This window comes from Myotis daubentonii, chromosome 19 (assembly GCF_963259705.1).
Source record: "Myotis daubentonii chromosome 19, mMyoDau2.1, whole genome shotgun sequence".
Taxonomy (NCBI): Eukaryota; Metazoa; Chordata; class Mammalia; order Chiroptera; family Vespertilionidae; genus Myotis; species Myotis daubentonii.
The window spans coordinates 5,963,785-5,978,472 of record NC_081858.1 but is presented as its reverse complement, the minus strand read 5'-3'; the positions used below and the strand labels follow the sequence as shown (position 1 = coordinate 5,978,472).

The window sequence follows — 14,688 nt, the reverse complement described above, 5'->3', positions numbered from 1 at the left end:
GGAAATCTCGGAATCAAACCCAGGCAGTTTGGTTTCAAAGTCTTTCCATTCCACCTCGACACATTTTCTCCTACATCAACTGTAACTAACTGTGAACACCGGCTCTTAAATGCTTGCCAAGGAGCATAAAGAAATGCTTCCTATCTGCCAGCCACTGTGCTAAGTATCTCGATTAATCTTTGTAACAGGTTAAGTAACTGGCCATAGAGCTCATAAGTGTCAGAGATGGGATTTGAACCCAGGTCTGTCCACGCTCTTCACAAATACTGCACCTGCCTCCCAGGACATGGCTGAAATGTTATCTGCCTCCAACCTGTGACAGTGCATTGCTGAAATTGATTTCTGCTGCCAAACTCCCCAGCACAAGCCCGGACAACATCACAGGCAAAGCCCGATGCACGGGCCAAGCTTGACACAGGCTTGTCAAGCAGCAGGCAGCGGGCTCGCTGGACATGCGCAGAGAGCCGGGCCCAGGATGACACCCCCCCTCTGTACTTGATGACAAGCCACTCATCTAAGATGTCGGTAATAATTAATGCTCAGTCCAGAGCCAATGCATCCTGGTGGGGCCAGGACCGGAGGGGCACAGTCGTCAGACGACCTGCTTTATCCAGCCGCCCTCCATTCATTCTGGAAACCCCCAGCTGGGCCTGGCGAGGTCACACCAGATAGTGGCCAATCAGGCAATGAAGGGGAGAAAAAACAACGTAACAGGAGCCAGTCCAAACGTTTGCTAGGAAACTAAAAATAGCCGTGCCTGCGGATGGCCACAGATCATGAAACGCATATGCCAACCTAACAGGCCTGTGTAAAAGCACCCTGTGCGGGGTGTCCTCCAAGCCTCTCGCAATTAAGCTGAAGTGATGATATACAGGACATCATTTTCCAGGTGGAGGACGCCCAAAGGCTTCATGGGCTGGGCACCCAGGGAGGCGGTGGGAGGACTGGGCTTGACTGAGGAATGGCCAGGGCTTGCGTCTGGAGCCACTGGCAGCCCCACTGCCATCAGTGAGGGTTGACTGGGGGCACTGCTCCTGGCTTTGCTGACGACAGGATTAAAGAGAAGGCACAGGACAGCGTGGCAGCGGTGGGTCAGCATCCTACTTCATCCCCGCTGCAAGTCTGCGACCAGACACTCTAATAATCACATAATGCCTGGCACATAGTGGGCCCTCAATGAAGTGTGATGCAGACCAGGTCTCCCCTGAAAGTATTCACAGTGAAGTGTGCGAACGATCAGAGGCGGATTTAATTGCCATCGTGATGCACAGCGACTCACCTGCGTCCAGATGCGGACGGTGATTGATGTGCGGGATATGGGAGGGGTTGGAGTCCAGATCTGCTTTTGCCACCAAAGCATCCCTTTCTGGAAGTTCTCAAGCCGTCATTCTGGATCCAGCCACACGTTCCCAGCTTCTGAGCTGGGAAGCTCCACAGCCAGAGCCCCACCCTCCAAGCTACACGATTGGACAGAGGAAAGCGCCCAATCCAGGCTGCACCAATCAGAGTCTCTTACCTGGGAATTTGGACTCTGGGCACTGATCCAGATAGCCATCGAGTATCCGATGATCCCCACGGTCGGGAGCACCATCTCGGCACAGCTTTTCTAGGCTCCGTCAGGGAACAGAAGGAGCCGGGATGCTGAGAGGAAGAATAAAGAACCAGACATGCGGAAAAGGCAGCTCTGAGCCTTTCTGAAGAGCCCCAGAGACAGGCAGGCAGCTGAGCTTCCCTGCCATTAGATTCCTTCCTTTATTTTTCACTTGAGTTGGGTGACTGCATTCTATTTCTGCTGACCTCGGATCCCTGAATAAAACACAGCCTAAAAAAGACACAAGCCATACAGGAGGGCCCGTGCATGAGATGGGTGACCGTTTCATAGGCCGATGAGAGAGCTGGGTGTCTGGGTTTCTCTGTCATCTCTCTGTCTGGCTGCTTTAAAGAGACATCTTTAAAGAGATCCCATGCAGACGAGGGAGAGGGAGAGAAAGGTGTCACATGCCCGGCTGCAAAATGAAAGGTACTTCATTGGGGGTTCGGCGTCTGCTTCATTACAGGGGCACAGCCCGGCCTCGTCTCTCACCACGGCTTTACCGCTAATAAAGCAGCCCGGTTACGGGTTTCTGTATCCGGTGGTTCCCACTCCATCCCCTCCGCTGGCTGTAACGTACTCCAGCTCGAAAAGAAATTAATACTCGGAGTCACTGTCAGCCGATCAAGGCTGAAAGTCAAATTGCTCACTACAGCTCAGGGAGCCGGAGCCGGGAGGAGACGGCCGTGCCATCCCGGCCAACACCAACACCAATGACTTAACTTCATCCAAGGACCCGCCCTGGCTTCTGCCTGCCTGTGTGGGGGGTCTCCAGAGGTGCTGGTTCTGGGCTTGGTCATCTCTTTGCCACTGGTTGCTCAGCTTGGGATACTGGCTTCACTCCCTCTGATATCCCCAGAGCAGCCACCTGTATCTGTTGGATGAGTGGGTTCTGACCCCCAAAGTGGAGATAAGCCTTCGGTTCCTTGGTGCTTTGTCACAGGCTGACCGGCATCCTCTATTCGGCCACAGTCCAGCTGCTGGAAACTGGTCACGGGGACCAGCCCTCCCACCTCACCTTTGTGTGGTCGGCAGCCCCCGAATCGCCCTGTTCTCAACCATTTATTTCCGATGACAATTAGACCCTGTCTGGGGAAGTTCTGCTTTTCTCTCCTGCTGGGGAGTAAAAGGAATAGGCGACGTTCTTAGAGAAGCATCCTTCCTGATTGTCAGGAAACGGTTTCCTCTAGGCCACCATTCTCTTTCCCTTCTCTTCACACCCCCCGCTTCCCACCTTGTTCTCCAGACCTCTCCTCCTAAACCAGTGCCAGCGGGGCTCCCTCAGCAGGATGAACTCGCTGGCGGGGGGGGGGGGGGAGGGAGGGGGGCGGTGGACACAGCCCATAGTCTGGGGAGACGCCATTGTGCAGCTGCTGACCAGGTGACGGCATTCCAGTGCCGGAGACTGTGCCCTTGTCTCCCGCCAGGGTCTGGCAGAAACGACAGGATCAGAGAAAAAATGACTTAATGGCCGCACGACAGGAACCTTGAGGTGAATGGTGCCCAACCCAGGAATGAGAGCCGGGCAAATGCAGGCGACAACAGGAAGGCAATTACAACGCAGCCCGTGCCCACTTCTCTGCTATTACTGTCCGTCCGAGCATTCTGACGCCCCTCCCTCCGGAAGGTCCAATCTGTATGGTGCCAGGTATTTGGGGGAAAGCTGGTGTTGGGAGACACAGGGCAGCTTTCTATACAGAATTCTCCAGAATCACCCCATCTACCTGCTGGCTCTTGCGTGTGCTCTCTCTCTCTCTCTCTCTCTCTTTCTCATTCAAACGATACAGCCTTTCACTCTGCACAGCCACTTCCCACAAAGCCTTGTTCAGGCAGGTGAGGAAAAACAACATTGTCTACCAGACAAGCAGCTTTTGATGAAAAACGCTGAACTCTGCCCCGTGATTGCACCACACACAAGGCAAACGTTTGAGGCCTGCGAGAAGCTCCTCTGTTCCCAGGAGCCCTGAGAGAGCGGCTAAAAAGAAACAAAAGACCTCTGGCTCGCTTCATCTGAAACTTACGGTCTATACCTTCTAGCACTTGCTAGATTTTTCTATAATGAGCATGTGGGATGTTTACTGTCCATTATTTTTAATGACAAAAGTTGTAAATGAAATCTGTTGCCAAAAGGGCAACTGCTATACATGCATTAAAAAAAAAGCAAAGACTTCTTTGACTATCACTTCCTGTCCATCTCCCATCTCCACAGGTAATATTCTTATATGGCTCCTCCCACACCCGTTCTCTATAGGAATGAATGCATATATATGAATCTTTACACACACTTTATTTTCAGGATAATTTTGTTGGTCATAAATGGGGTTCTGCCACATGTAGAACTTTTTTAAACTTAAGAATATGCCATGGCCCTAACCGGTTTGGCTCTTGGGATAGAGCTTTGGCCTGCGGACTGAAGGGTCCCGGGTTTGATTCCGGTCAAGGGCATGTACCTTGGTTGCGGGCACATCCCCAGTGGGAGGTGTGCAGGAGGCAGCTGATCAATGTCTCTAACTCTCTATCCCTCTCCCTTCCTATCTGTAAAAAATCAATAAAATATATATTTTTTTAAAAAAAGAATACGCCATGGAGATCTTTGCCTAGTGGAATCGGTGCATAAAAGCTTGATATATTATTTATAATGGCTGCCCAGGATTCAGTAGTGTTACCGAGCCATGGTTCATGTCACTGGGTCCCTACCAATGCATGTTCAGGTAACTCGTCACGTCGCGTTATTACATGCGATGCTATGATGAAATATGTGCACGTTGTTTACTTTGGCAGTGATAGTGTCTTAAATGCACCCAGATGTTCCCACCTCCAGACATCTGCACAAGCCGCTCCCACTTCCAGAAGACTAAAGGCATGGTTGTCATTATCCGGGTCCCCATTTAGCAATCACTTCTCTAAAGAAACCCTCCCAATCCTCCCTCCAAGTGTCATCAGCAGGCCAGGTCCCTCGGTAATACTGCACTTCCTAGACCAGTGATGGCGAACCTATGACACGCGTGTCAGAGGTGACACGGGAACTCATTTTTTTGGTTGATTTTTCTTTGTTAAATGGCATTTAAATATATAAAATAAATATCAAAAATATAAGTCTTTGTTTTACTATGGTTGCAAGTATCAAAAAATGTCTATATGTGACACGGCACCAGAGTTAAGTTAGGGTTTTTCAAAATGCTGACAGGCCGAGCTCAAAAGGTTCGCCATCACTGCTCTAGACGTTTCCATTGTGCTACTTGCCATAACAACAAAATCCATGTTTGTTTCATATCTTCTTCTCCCACAAGACTACAAGCACACGCGCTTCTCTGGGGTATGTACCCAGAGGTGGACCTGCGGGACCACATGGTAATTCTAGTTTTCATTTCTTGTAAGGAACCGTCATGCTGTTTCCACAGCCGCTGTGTCATGTATACGCCCTGCGTTATCTTCTCTTAAACGCCATCACCGTCGGGCTGCTCTCCGGATTTAGAGATATTCTGAGCTATTGGCCTGAGGCCTTGGTCACTAACCACCAGTTACTGGAAGAACAGGCTATGGCTCAATGCTTCAGGCACGGGAATCAATGTTAGAGCTTGGACCTAGTCTCAGCCTGACCTGGACAGGAATACCAACTCCCACGCTTCATAGCTGTGTGTCTCTGGGCAAGTTACTTAGCCATCTGAGCCTCCGTTTCTGCCTCTGTGCAATGACAGCGGTGATAAAGGGCTGTTCTGCCGCACCCTTCTCACTTTATAGTTCCTGCTGCCATTCCCTGTCTTGCCAGTGACTCCTGTCCTGCTGTCACTATCCCTACAGAGCGTTCCTGTTGTCTGAGTCTCCACTTACACTGCAGGTTCAGAAAGGCACCTCCTGGAGATGTGTGCCTGCATTAAACGGGAGAACGCCCATGTTTTTAAATATGGCTGCAGGAAGCAACTTTGGAATGTCCCCAGAACAAACACAGGACCAACGTGATGGATCAGCTCCGCCTTGGAGGGCACGTTCCCGGGAGGTTTTGCAAGTGGCACCTTCTCCCAGGGGTTAGAAAAGGGCCTTGGGCGTGGGGCCTGTGTCCACACTGAGGCAGGTGTCCAGAGGAAGGAATGCCAGTTGGTGGCTTCCCGCTCCTGGGGACACTTTCAGCGAAGGGATCCAGCAAGGAAGACGGGACTCATTTCACGGACCTGCCCTCGAGGGAGGTGTGGGCAGGTGGCCCAGCTGGGGCAGATGCTGCCGCCAGGTACTAACAAGGGCCTAGGAAGAGAGCGCCCGCGCACTTCTCTGTCTTGCGAACAGTGTTCAACAGCCCTCAGCACCTTGGGCCTAAACATTTTTGAGCCCCAAGACCTCAGCACAATGGCATATCCTTCAGAGGCCCCAGAAAATATCTGTTGAATTATAATATTCCTCTCTCTCTCTCTCTCTCTCTCTCTCTCTCTCTCTCTCTCTCTCTCACACACACACACACACACACACACACACACACACACCATTTACCGACAGCTTGCCATGTGCCAGGTACTTGACTTACAGCGTCTAATGGTCACAACCGCACTGCAAGGCAGGTGTTAAGAGCATCCTCACCTTCTGACAGGTGAGAACAAAGAGGCTCAGAGGGGGTGACGGGCTCATCCAGGGCGACCCCGTCAGGAAGCAGGAGACTGAGGACTTGAGACCCATGTCTGTGTGACACTCAGGTCCATATCTTTCCTCGTGTCCCCTCCACACCTCCCTGTAGCTTCTTCCGTGCACTCCCTCGGGTCCTTCCTGCCTGTCCTGAAGGAAGCATGGACAGCGGCCATTGTGTTGAGGGCTCACCCCAACCTCCTCTTAGCTCACTGCACCTGCAACGGCCCTATTTCCAGTAAGGTCCCGTCAGAGGCTCCAGGAGGACAGGAATTTGGGGGAGGACACTTGTGAAGTGGCAGGACTGTGAGTGGGGATCCAGCCAGGAAGCCGGTCCCACCGAGGGAATGAGGCCTGATGCTGCCATAAAAGAGGGACCCATCGCCACACCAATGACTTGTCTGCGTGCGTCTCTTCTCAAGGGGGAGGGGAGGTAATGACTCAGGGACTCCTGTCGGAAGGGACCTTGAAGATCAAACCACCCCCCTTTCCTCTGTTTACGGAGGAGAGTGGCGGGACCAGTGCCTCACAGCCGCGTCGTCCGTCGGGAGGGTCCCTTCCTGTGTGTGAACTGCTTTACCGCGCGCTGCCTCTCAGTCAGGTGTCGTGTAGACGGGGCCCCCGGGGGCCCAGGAGCTCATCGGCAGAGCTCGGAGCTGCCTCAGCCGCCCACGTGTATTAGGCCCGCACCGAGCGCCAGGTGCTGTGCGAGAGGCCTGAGTTCCTGAGCTGTGGTCCTCATGGCGTCTGTGACCAAGGAGGGCCCGTTAGGAACGTCCTCGTTTCCCAGGGAGGCACTTGGTGCTCAGTGAGGCTGCAGCCTGCCCAGGTCTCACGGTGGAAGCTGCACTGGGACCAGGGCCAGGTGATCCACAGGCAGTTTTTAAAATGATGATGACGATGATGATGATGATGATGACGACATTAATAAAGATATATAGGGGGATGGGTTATAAACATTTGATCAATTCAAGTGGCCCCAGTTTGTCTTGATCCCAGAGGACGTCTCCATGTCCCCAGTTTGGGATTAAGAAGCTCCGGGAGCATAGATGACTCGCTACTCTCACTGCCCCTGCTTCCCCCCTGCCCCCCCGTTTGTGGGTGACTCCAAAGGAGAGGCACAGGGGCCCAGAAGGTCCCTCCCGTCCAGTCAGGGGCCAGGGCTCCAACGTCATTAATCCCCGTCTCCCTGCCAGCATCTCCCTCGCCCTCCACTGTACACAAGAAGCCCTTTCCTTCTCTGGGATTGAGAGACCTTTGCAAGTTGTTCAGAATCATGTTCCTTCAAACGAGTGGCCAAGTTCTCCTTTTTCCTTTGAGCCCGAAGTGCCAAGCCAGCTGCTGGGTCGGGAAACGCTGCCTTTCAGGCCCAGAGCTCAGGTGGTGTCTGCTTGAGTGGGTTTTTTCTCCCTTTTAACTATTCCTTTTCTTCAAAGGGTTCTGGACTGGCAAATCCCAACTCAAAGCCCCGAGAGGCGCCCTGTCCCTCCCGAATGGCCCCAGCAAGGCTGAGGACACGGGGGTGGGCGGGCAGAGGGGGACACCATCAGCCCCAGTGACTCAGCCCCGCCTCGCCCCACGGCTGCCTCTGCCCATGGCACTGCCTCTCGGCATCCTGCTCAGTCTACCGGTGCCCTCAGTGCCCTCAGTGCGGCCAGAGTAGGAGGTTACCTGTGGGTGGAATCTGAGGATCAAGCCAGCGTGGCCTCACCCTAAAACATTCTCCAACACACTAACCCTGGTCCGTACCTGAAACTGCACCGTTTACCAAGCGTCCCATTAAGCTTTGCCTACTGCCTGCACGCCTGTGCTCAGGGTGAAAATGCGACTGGCCTGAGTGATAGCCCATGTCACTCCCACCTTAGTATAAATTAGTCCACAGGTGATTTCCAGAGGCCAGAGCAGGAGGGGGGTACTTGGCACCTTGGGGGGGGGCGTGGAGGAACAATGTGGAAAAGTAAATATTTAGACATCACTAGAGAAGGGAAGAAAAGAAGGAAGCCAAAAGCTGCTATGTACCTACTGCGTGCCAGCCCTTGATCTACATTATTTCTATTTTCATAACAACCCTCTAAGGCAGGCATTCTCATCCACATTTTGGAGTTGACTCAGCAAAGCCCATCCCAGCTAAGTCGTCTAACCCAGTGGTTTCTGGACGTTAGTGGGCACAGGACCCCCCCTGGGAGCCTGATGGAAATTCCGGCCCCACCCCCGAGGTCCTGGTCTTGTAGGGGACCCAGGAATTCGTAGGTATAATAAGCTCCTAAGTGATCTTATTCACCTGGCTAATGACAGTTCAGAGGATGGGCCAGCTCAGCCTTCTTGGGCCAGTGAGGCATAAAGGAGACTTGCCAGGGGCCTCGGAGAAGGAAGCCTGGACCCTGAGTGCTGCCACAAGCCATTTTACAAACACGAGAGGAGGACGTCCGAGAGCAAAGCTGTGGAGACCTGACTCTGCGGGCAGCTCAGTGACACGGCACAACCTGTAAGCCAACCCTGCTCTGGACGCCCTCTCACACGAAGCAATAAACCTCCTAGAGTTTAAGCAACGGCGGCTGGAGTTTCCTGTTACTTCCAGCTCGAAGCAGCCAGACACTAATATCATTTTCAAATGGAGGAAGTTTCAGTCCAAGCCCAAGGTCACACAGCTGGTAGCCCACGTCTGCCCGATGCCAAGTATGTTTCCCATTTGCCACCCTGCCTGAGTGGCCTTTTCTCCAATATCTGAGATGACTCCCCATCCACTGTGGCCCAAGTACTTGGGGATCTTAACCATCTAATCTCCTATCACCAAGAGGTTAACAATTCCATCCATCTGTCCACCTGTCCATCCATCAATCCATCCACCCACCCATCCTTCACCCATCATCCACCCATCCTTCACCCATCATCCACCCATCCTTCACCCATCATCCACCCATCCTTCACCTATCATCCACCCATCCATCCATCATCCACCCATCCATCCATCATCTACCCATCCTTCACCCATCATCCACCCATCCTTCACCCATCATCCACCCATCCATCCATCATCCACCCATCCTTCCCTTCATCAAGCATTTATCCTCTGCTTGCATGTCAAGCATTGTGCTCCTTGCTGGTGGTCACTGTAGGTAAGACTCAGCCTGAGTCCTGAAGCACCTCCTCTACATTCTCAAGGCTTTGGCATTGCATTCAGCCCACTGACACCCAGTCCTGTTGAGGTGGCAGACAATAAAAGCCCAATCTTCTTTTATTCAACTCAGATTTATACACCTTTGGAAAGCTGGATTTTTTTTTTTTTAACATCAGTAAAGCAATTCAAGATCTTCGGTAATAGGGATTGTATAAATATTCAACCATCACATTTCCATGTTTATAGAGCATCAAAGTGCACTGCACATTATAAAACTTCTAATTAATCCTCGTAATGCTCTAGTGTCATGAGTAAAGGGCGGATAATAACCCTGTTTTACTGATGGGACCACGGCCACAGTAATTCAGCGACTTGCCCATGGTCGTGTGCCAATCACCTGCATTTTACACCTTCGTTAACAACATAGCTCATTAATTATAACAATTACATTAACCACTAGTATTTACTGAGGACCCCATAAACCAGCTCCATCCTGAGACCCAACCCTCGTTAGCACCTCGACTCTCCATCACAACCCTAGGAAGTAGGCTCTGTGCCTGAGGAAACTGAAGCTCAAAGAGGTGTTGTATTTGCCAAAGACCCTGGCCCGTGAACGCGGGTCAATGTGGCTCCAAATCCCATCCCCGGCCTTGCTGTGCTGTGCCTGCTGGGAGTGAGGACCTGTGTGTTTCTGTCCTGACCCTCCCGCTACTTTACTCTGTGACCTTAGGAAAATCCACAGCCTCTCTGGTGACTGGGTTGCTCATCTGTTCGTGGAGCAGGGAGGGTACGGACTTTGAAACCAAACTGCCCCTCCACCTCTGTCCCTTGCTTATTATGCAACTGGGGAAAGGCAACTAACCTGCCTGTGACTCCATTTTCTAGCCATGACATGCAGTGAATGACAGTCCGATTCTACAAAATGTGCCGCACGAGTGAAATGGGTTCATACGTGTAAAACGCCGACAGCAGCACCCGGCGCTAGGAGGCACTCTGTGAACGGCGGCCGTTTCCGTATTCCTATCATGGGTTGGGAGGTTGTGATGGGCAATCGCCCAGCTCTGAGGCTCTCTGGTGACTGACATTAATGACCTCCCCTGGATTTCCGTCTAGCCACAAGGGAATGGTATAACTCCCCTGGGGTATAGTTTGGGGTCCTCTAGACAAAACACTTGCAATGCACTAACAAAATCACAATCAAGACCCTTTTTGTTGCCAATGATAGGAAAACCCAACCCAGCGTGGCCTAACCTAAGCAAAAGAGAAGTGGTCTCAGGTAGACAAGCGTCCAGAGGTCAATCTACTAGCAGCTTCAGCCCATGGTACCTGCCTGCCTTCCTCTCCACTCCCCCACCCCTGCCCCATCTGTGTGCTCCACTCGGACTGAGCCATCTTCAGTCGCAAGTTCAAGACACCTCCAGGCCTTTGCACATGTCCTTACTTCTGCCTGCAACACCATCCTCCTTCCTTATCTTTGAGACCCTCTTAGTCCTTCCAGACTCTGCCTGGTCAGAGACCTCACTTCCTTCGTCCCTGAGCCCCTCTGCCCTTGCTTGGTTAGAGGTGTCCACAGCCCCCAAGCCCACTCCCACCACAGCCTCTGGAACGTGTCTGGTAACTTGCTTAGTTGTCTGACTGCCCCGTGAGACTCTGAGAGGGAGCGTGGGTATCTGAGTGCTGGGCTGGCACCCTCAGGTGGGCTCAGGAAGCCTATCTTGAATGAAAGAATATCCGATATGCCCTGGGCAGCGGGGAGGAGTCGTTGACAAGTCCAGGGGCAGGAGAACCAGGAGCAAGGCACAGAGTGTGCGAGGGAAGTGAGAAGACCCCAACAATTGTCAAGGGACCCCAACATTGATGGAGTCAGGTCGGTAGGTCTGCACAAGGTGAGGCAGATGGGGCCCACTTGAATCCCAGTTCTAGATAGGATCTTAATCTATCCCAAGTACCAGGTCTCAGAAAGATCTAGAAGGTGTGCCCAGCAAGGACCCTTTGGGACAAGGATCCTCCCTGCCTAAGGCACATCCACGGTGGTTTTACAGAAATCTCTGCAGTTCCTGCACAGAGCCCTGTGCTCTGAAAACACAGATGCTTGCTCCCCTGCCTCCGCGGCCTTTGGCTCCCCGCCTCTCATTCGCTGGCTCTCCCATGCTTGGCCCCAGGAAAACACGGAAATGAGCATTTGACACCGTCCAGGGCATGCCTCCCTGCTTTCTCTCGGCGCAGGCTGGCCGTCACATTAAAAAATAATAAGCAGGTTTAGCTTATTCTTCCCCACCCCACGCTGCCAGCCAGGCTTCTCCGTCCCTCCTCACCCCGGGAACCACGTTTACCAACTCTGAGAAGGAAGGCGGGTGGCTTTTTCCAAACAAGGCTGAACCCCAATTAGTTTCTCAGCAACTTGATACTCGGTGGTGGCGGCCGCGGCTTCTCCGCTAGCGTCGTTATTGATTTGGTCAGAAGTAATTAAAGAGATAACTCCTACTCAATTACATTTCCCTGAATTTCCCGAGGTTGCGCGCTCTGCTCCCTGGCTGTATTTTCTTTTCCAAATTAATTTTGTCTTGACTCCGAAATGAGAATGGGTATTTATGCCTCTTAATTTTCATGGGAAGAAAGCGGGGCTCTGTATTTTAATTCCAACCAGAGCTCTCGCATTCCTATAATTTCCTTTTTATGTAAATGATACACAAGTTAAAAAGAAAAACCAGCCAGGGAAGTCTTCTACCGAGAGGCATCCCTCTTCCTTGCCCGCTTCTTACTCGCAACGCCACCCCCCGGCAGCCACTTCTCACACTTTCCATTATTTCTCCCAGGGACCCGAATTATTTAAGTTCTACCTCAATTTCTCAGTTTATACTTAAATCTCAACTGATTTAGTGACTGTCCGCTCTGAAAGATGAGAGGGTCTGGTTTCTTTGTAACCTTACACATCCCCACCCCAACCCCCATCCCCACCCAAATATAAGTTCCTCCACCGGCTAACTGTCACTTTTCAGAATATGTGATGAGGGCAGCTGGAGTATCACGACGGACACGCGCCGGCATACATTTGTCCAAACCCACAGAACGTCCACCGAGAGCGCACCCTCCTGCACCCCACGGGCTCTGCATGGCGGTGTGTCCGTGTAGCCGCGGTGCAGTGTTCATCCACTGGGACAAATGGACCACTCGGGGGGAGGGGGGATGCAGATAACGGGGGAGGCTGGCCATGGGTGCGGGTCGGGGGCGTATTGGGACTCTGTACTTTCTGCTCAATTTTGCTGTGAACTTAAAACTGCACTAAAAACAAAAAAGTCTTAAAAATGAAAAACAACTCTGTTACACTTGCGTTCCTGCCCAGCTCGCCATAGAGAGCCCCTGGCCTCCTACTTTGCAGACCTCATCCGTCTCGGTGCGTGTCCTCTACTTGTGCATCGTCGGGACGGAGGACACCCACATTCTGCTCCAGACCCGCACTTCAGCTTTCCAGGCTTTGTCTGTGAGTTGAGTCTGAAAGTTAAAACTCAACGAATGCTACAGCTTTTTTCCACCCCGCGTCCGCTCACTCAACAAATAACCGCCGAGAACCCGCCCGGAGGTGCTTGGTGTTGAGCCAGAGACCAAAGCTGCAGCGCGACAGGGTCACGCTCCCCGAGCGCATCGGAGGCTGGGGTTTAGGCTGGGGTTCAGAGAAGAGAGAAAACACAGTTTACAACGTGCACTGCCGCTCAATTACGTTTCCCACCGTCTCCTCCAGTCGCCTGGGGGCTCCTTGCGGCAGGAATGGTGCCTTTTTCCGTGTCACAGTCCAGCCAGTTTCTAACTCACGGTAGGTAATTAAGAAGGAGTCAAGCCCTGGCCGGTTTGGCTCAGTGGCTAGAGCGTCAGACTGCAGACTGAGGGGTCCCGGGTTTGATTCCAGTCAAGGGCACATGCTAGGTTGCGGCTCAATTTCCAGTAGGGGGCGTGCAGGAGGCAGCCGATCAATGATTCTCTCTCTTTCATCATTGATGTTTCTATCTCTCTCTCCCTTCCTCTCCGAAATCAATAAAAATATATTTAAAATAAAAGATAGAGTTGACCTAGTCTTGCCCATCCCAGGCTCATGGCATGGTCCGTGTCACTGGGCACCAAATGGCATCCTGCCGGCAGCATCATGGAATTACTATCACAGCAGCGTCGGGGTCACATAGAGGCTCATTCCGAGGGGAACTCCAGCCCCAGCAGCTCTTCTGCTTCTTGGCTCTGCCCCTGCACCACTGGCTTAGCCGGGCTCCGCTTCTGCTTCTTGGGTGGTAACTGGAGTGGACAGTGACTGACCCGCGGGAGCAGGTTTCTCCGGGCCTTCTGCAAAGAGGTCAGCTTTATCCCCTTCCGTGGCCCCAACCCGCCCTGCACATCCCCCCACCAGGTTACTGACACCACAGAAGGAGACTGGCTTTCTTGGTCCCGACTGGTTTCGTTTCTCTAGGATGAATCGCCAAGGAGCTTGTCTCACTTTCAAGAAAGGGAGTAATTTGTGTGAAAGGTCATACAGGGAGCCCTACAGTGAACCAGACTGGCTGACCTCAGGCAACTTATCTAACTGATATGGGTCTCAGATTCCTGAATCAGAAAAAAATAAAAAAAGCGGGAAGAATAATAATTACAACCTTGAACGTTTGGGGTGGTCATGAGGATCGACGAGAAAAGGCAGGTGAAGTGCCCAGCGCGGGTGTATGCCAGGGTACTGCTTTTCCTTCCTGGGGCCACGGCAGGCATCGCGAATCAACCCAAGAGCTCTTTTCCGATGAGACTGGACTGCAGGGGGTGCAGACGGCCAACGCTACTGATGGGCGGATTGAAGCAGGCACTGGAGTTGAGTCCGTTTGCCATGTCTAGCCCAGCGCATTTCTAGGCACATGGGAGGAGCTGAAGACTCAGGCACTGCTGTGGTTTTTAAACAGAAGCACCGCTGGCAAGGCGGTGGCCACAGCCTGGGGCCGGCGTCCTGAAACTCCTCCAGGACTCGAGCAGCCGCCCGTGTGGATTCCCATCGGCTACTGGCGCCCAACAGCTGGACTGCCCGCCTCGCATATCAGTCTTTCAAAAGAGCTTATGAGAGTAATGCATGTGATTCAAGTTTCTCTATGTCTTTTTTCTTGTTTTAAACTGGGTGGAGAGCACACTGGCTGTTGGTCAGTCCCAGGGCTCCTTGAGGCTGGTAGCTAATTTTCATTTCCATGAGAGGTGGGAAAGCCGGCCTTGATTGAAAGCTATGGCATCTAGCGCCACCTACTGTTACATTGCTGCATCACTACCATTGCTGTCTACCTTGGGGTTCTTGATAGCCTTAATCTGCCCTTAATTAGTTTCTCTGGAAACATTTTTGTAATTTCTCTCATGC

General features: G+C 52.3%; 1 protein-coding gene across 1 annotated transcript in view; it reads left to right on the top strand.

Annotated features, from left to right (window-relative positions):
- CCDC60 (coiled-coil domain containing 60) overlaps positions 1 to 14,688 on the top strand; it is a 107,365-nt gene that overhangs the window by 27,443 nt on the left and 65,234 nt on the right. The window lies entirely within an intron of this gene.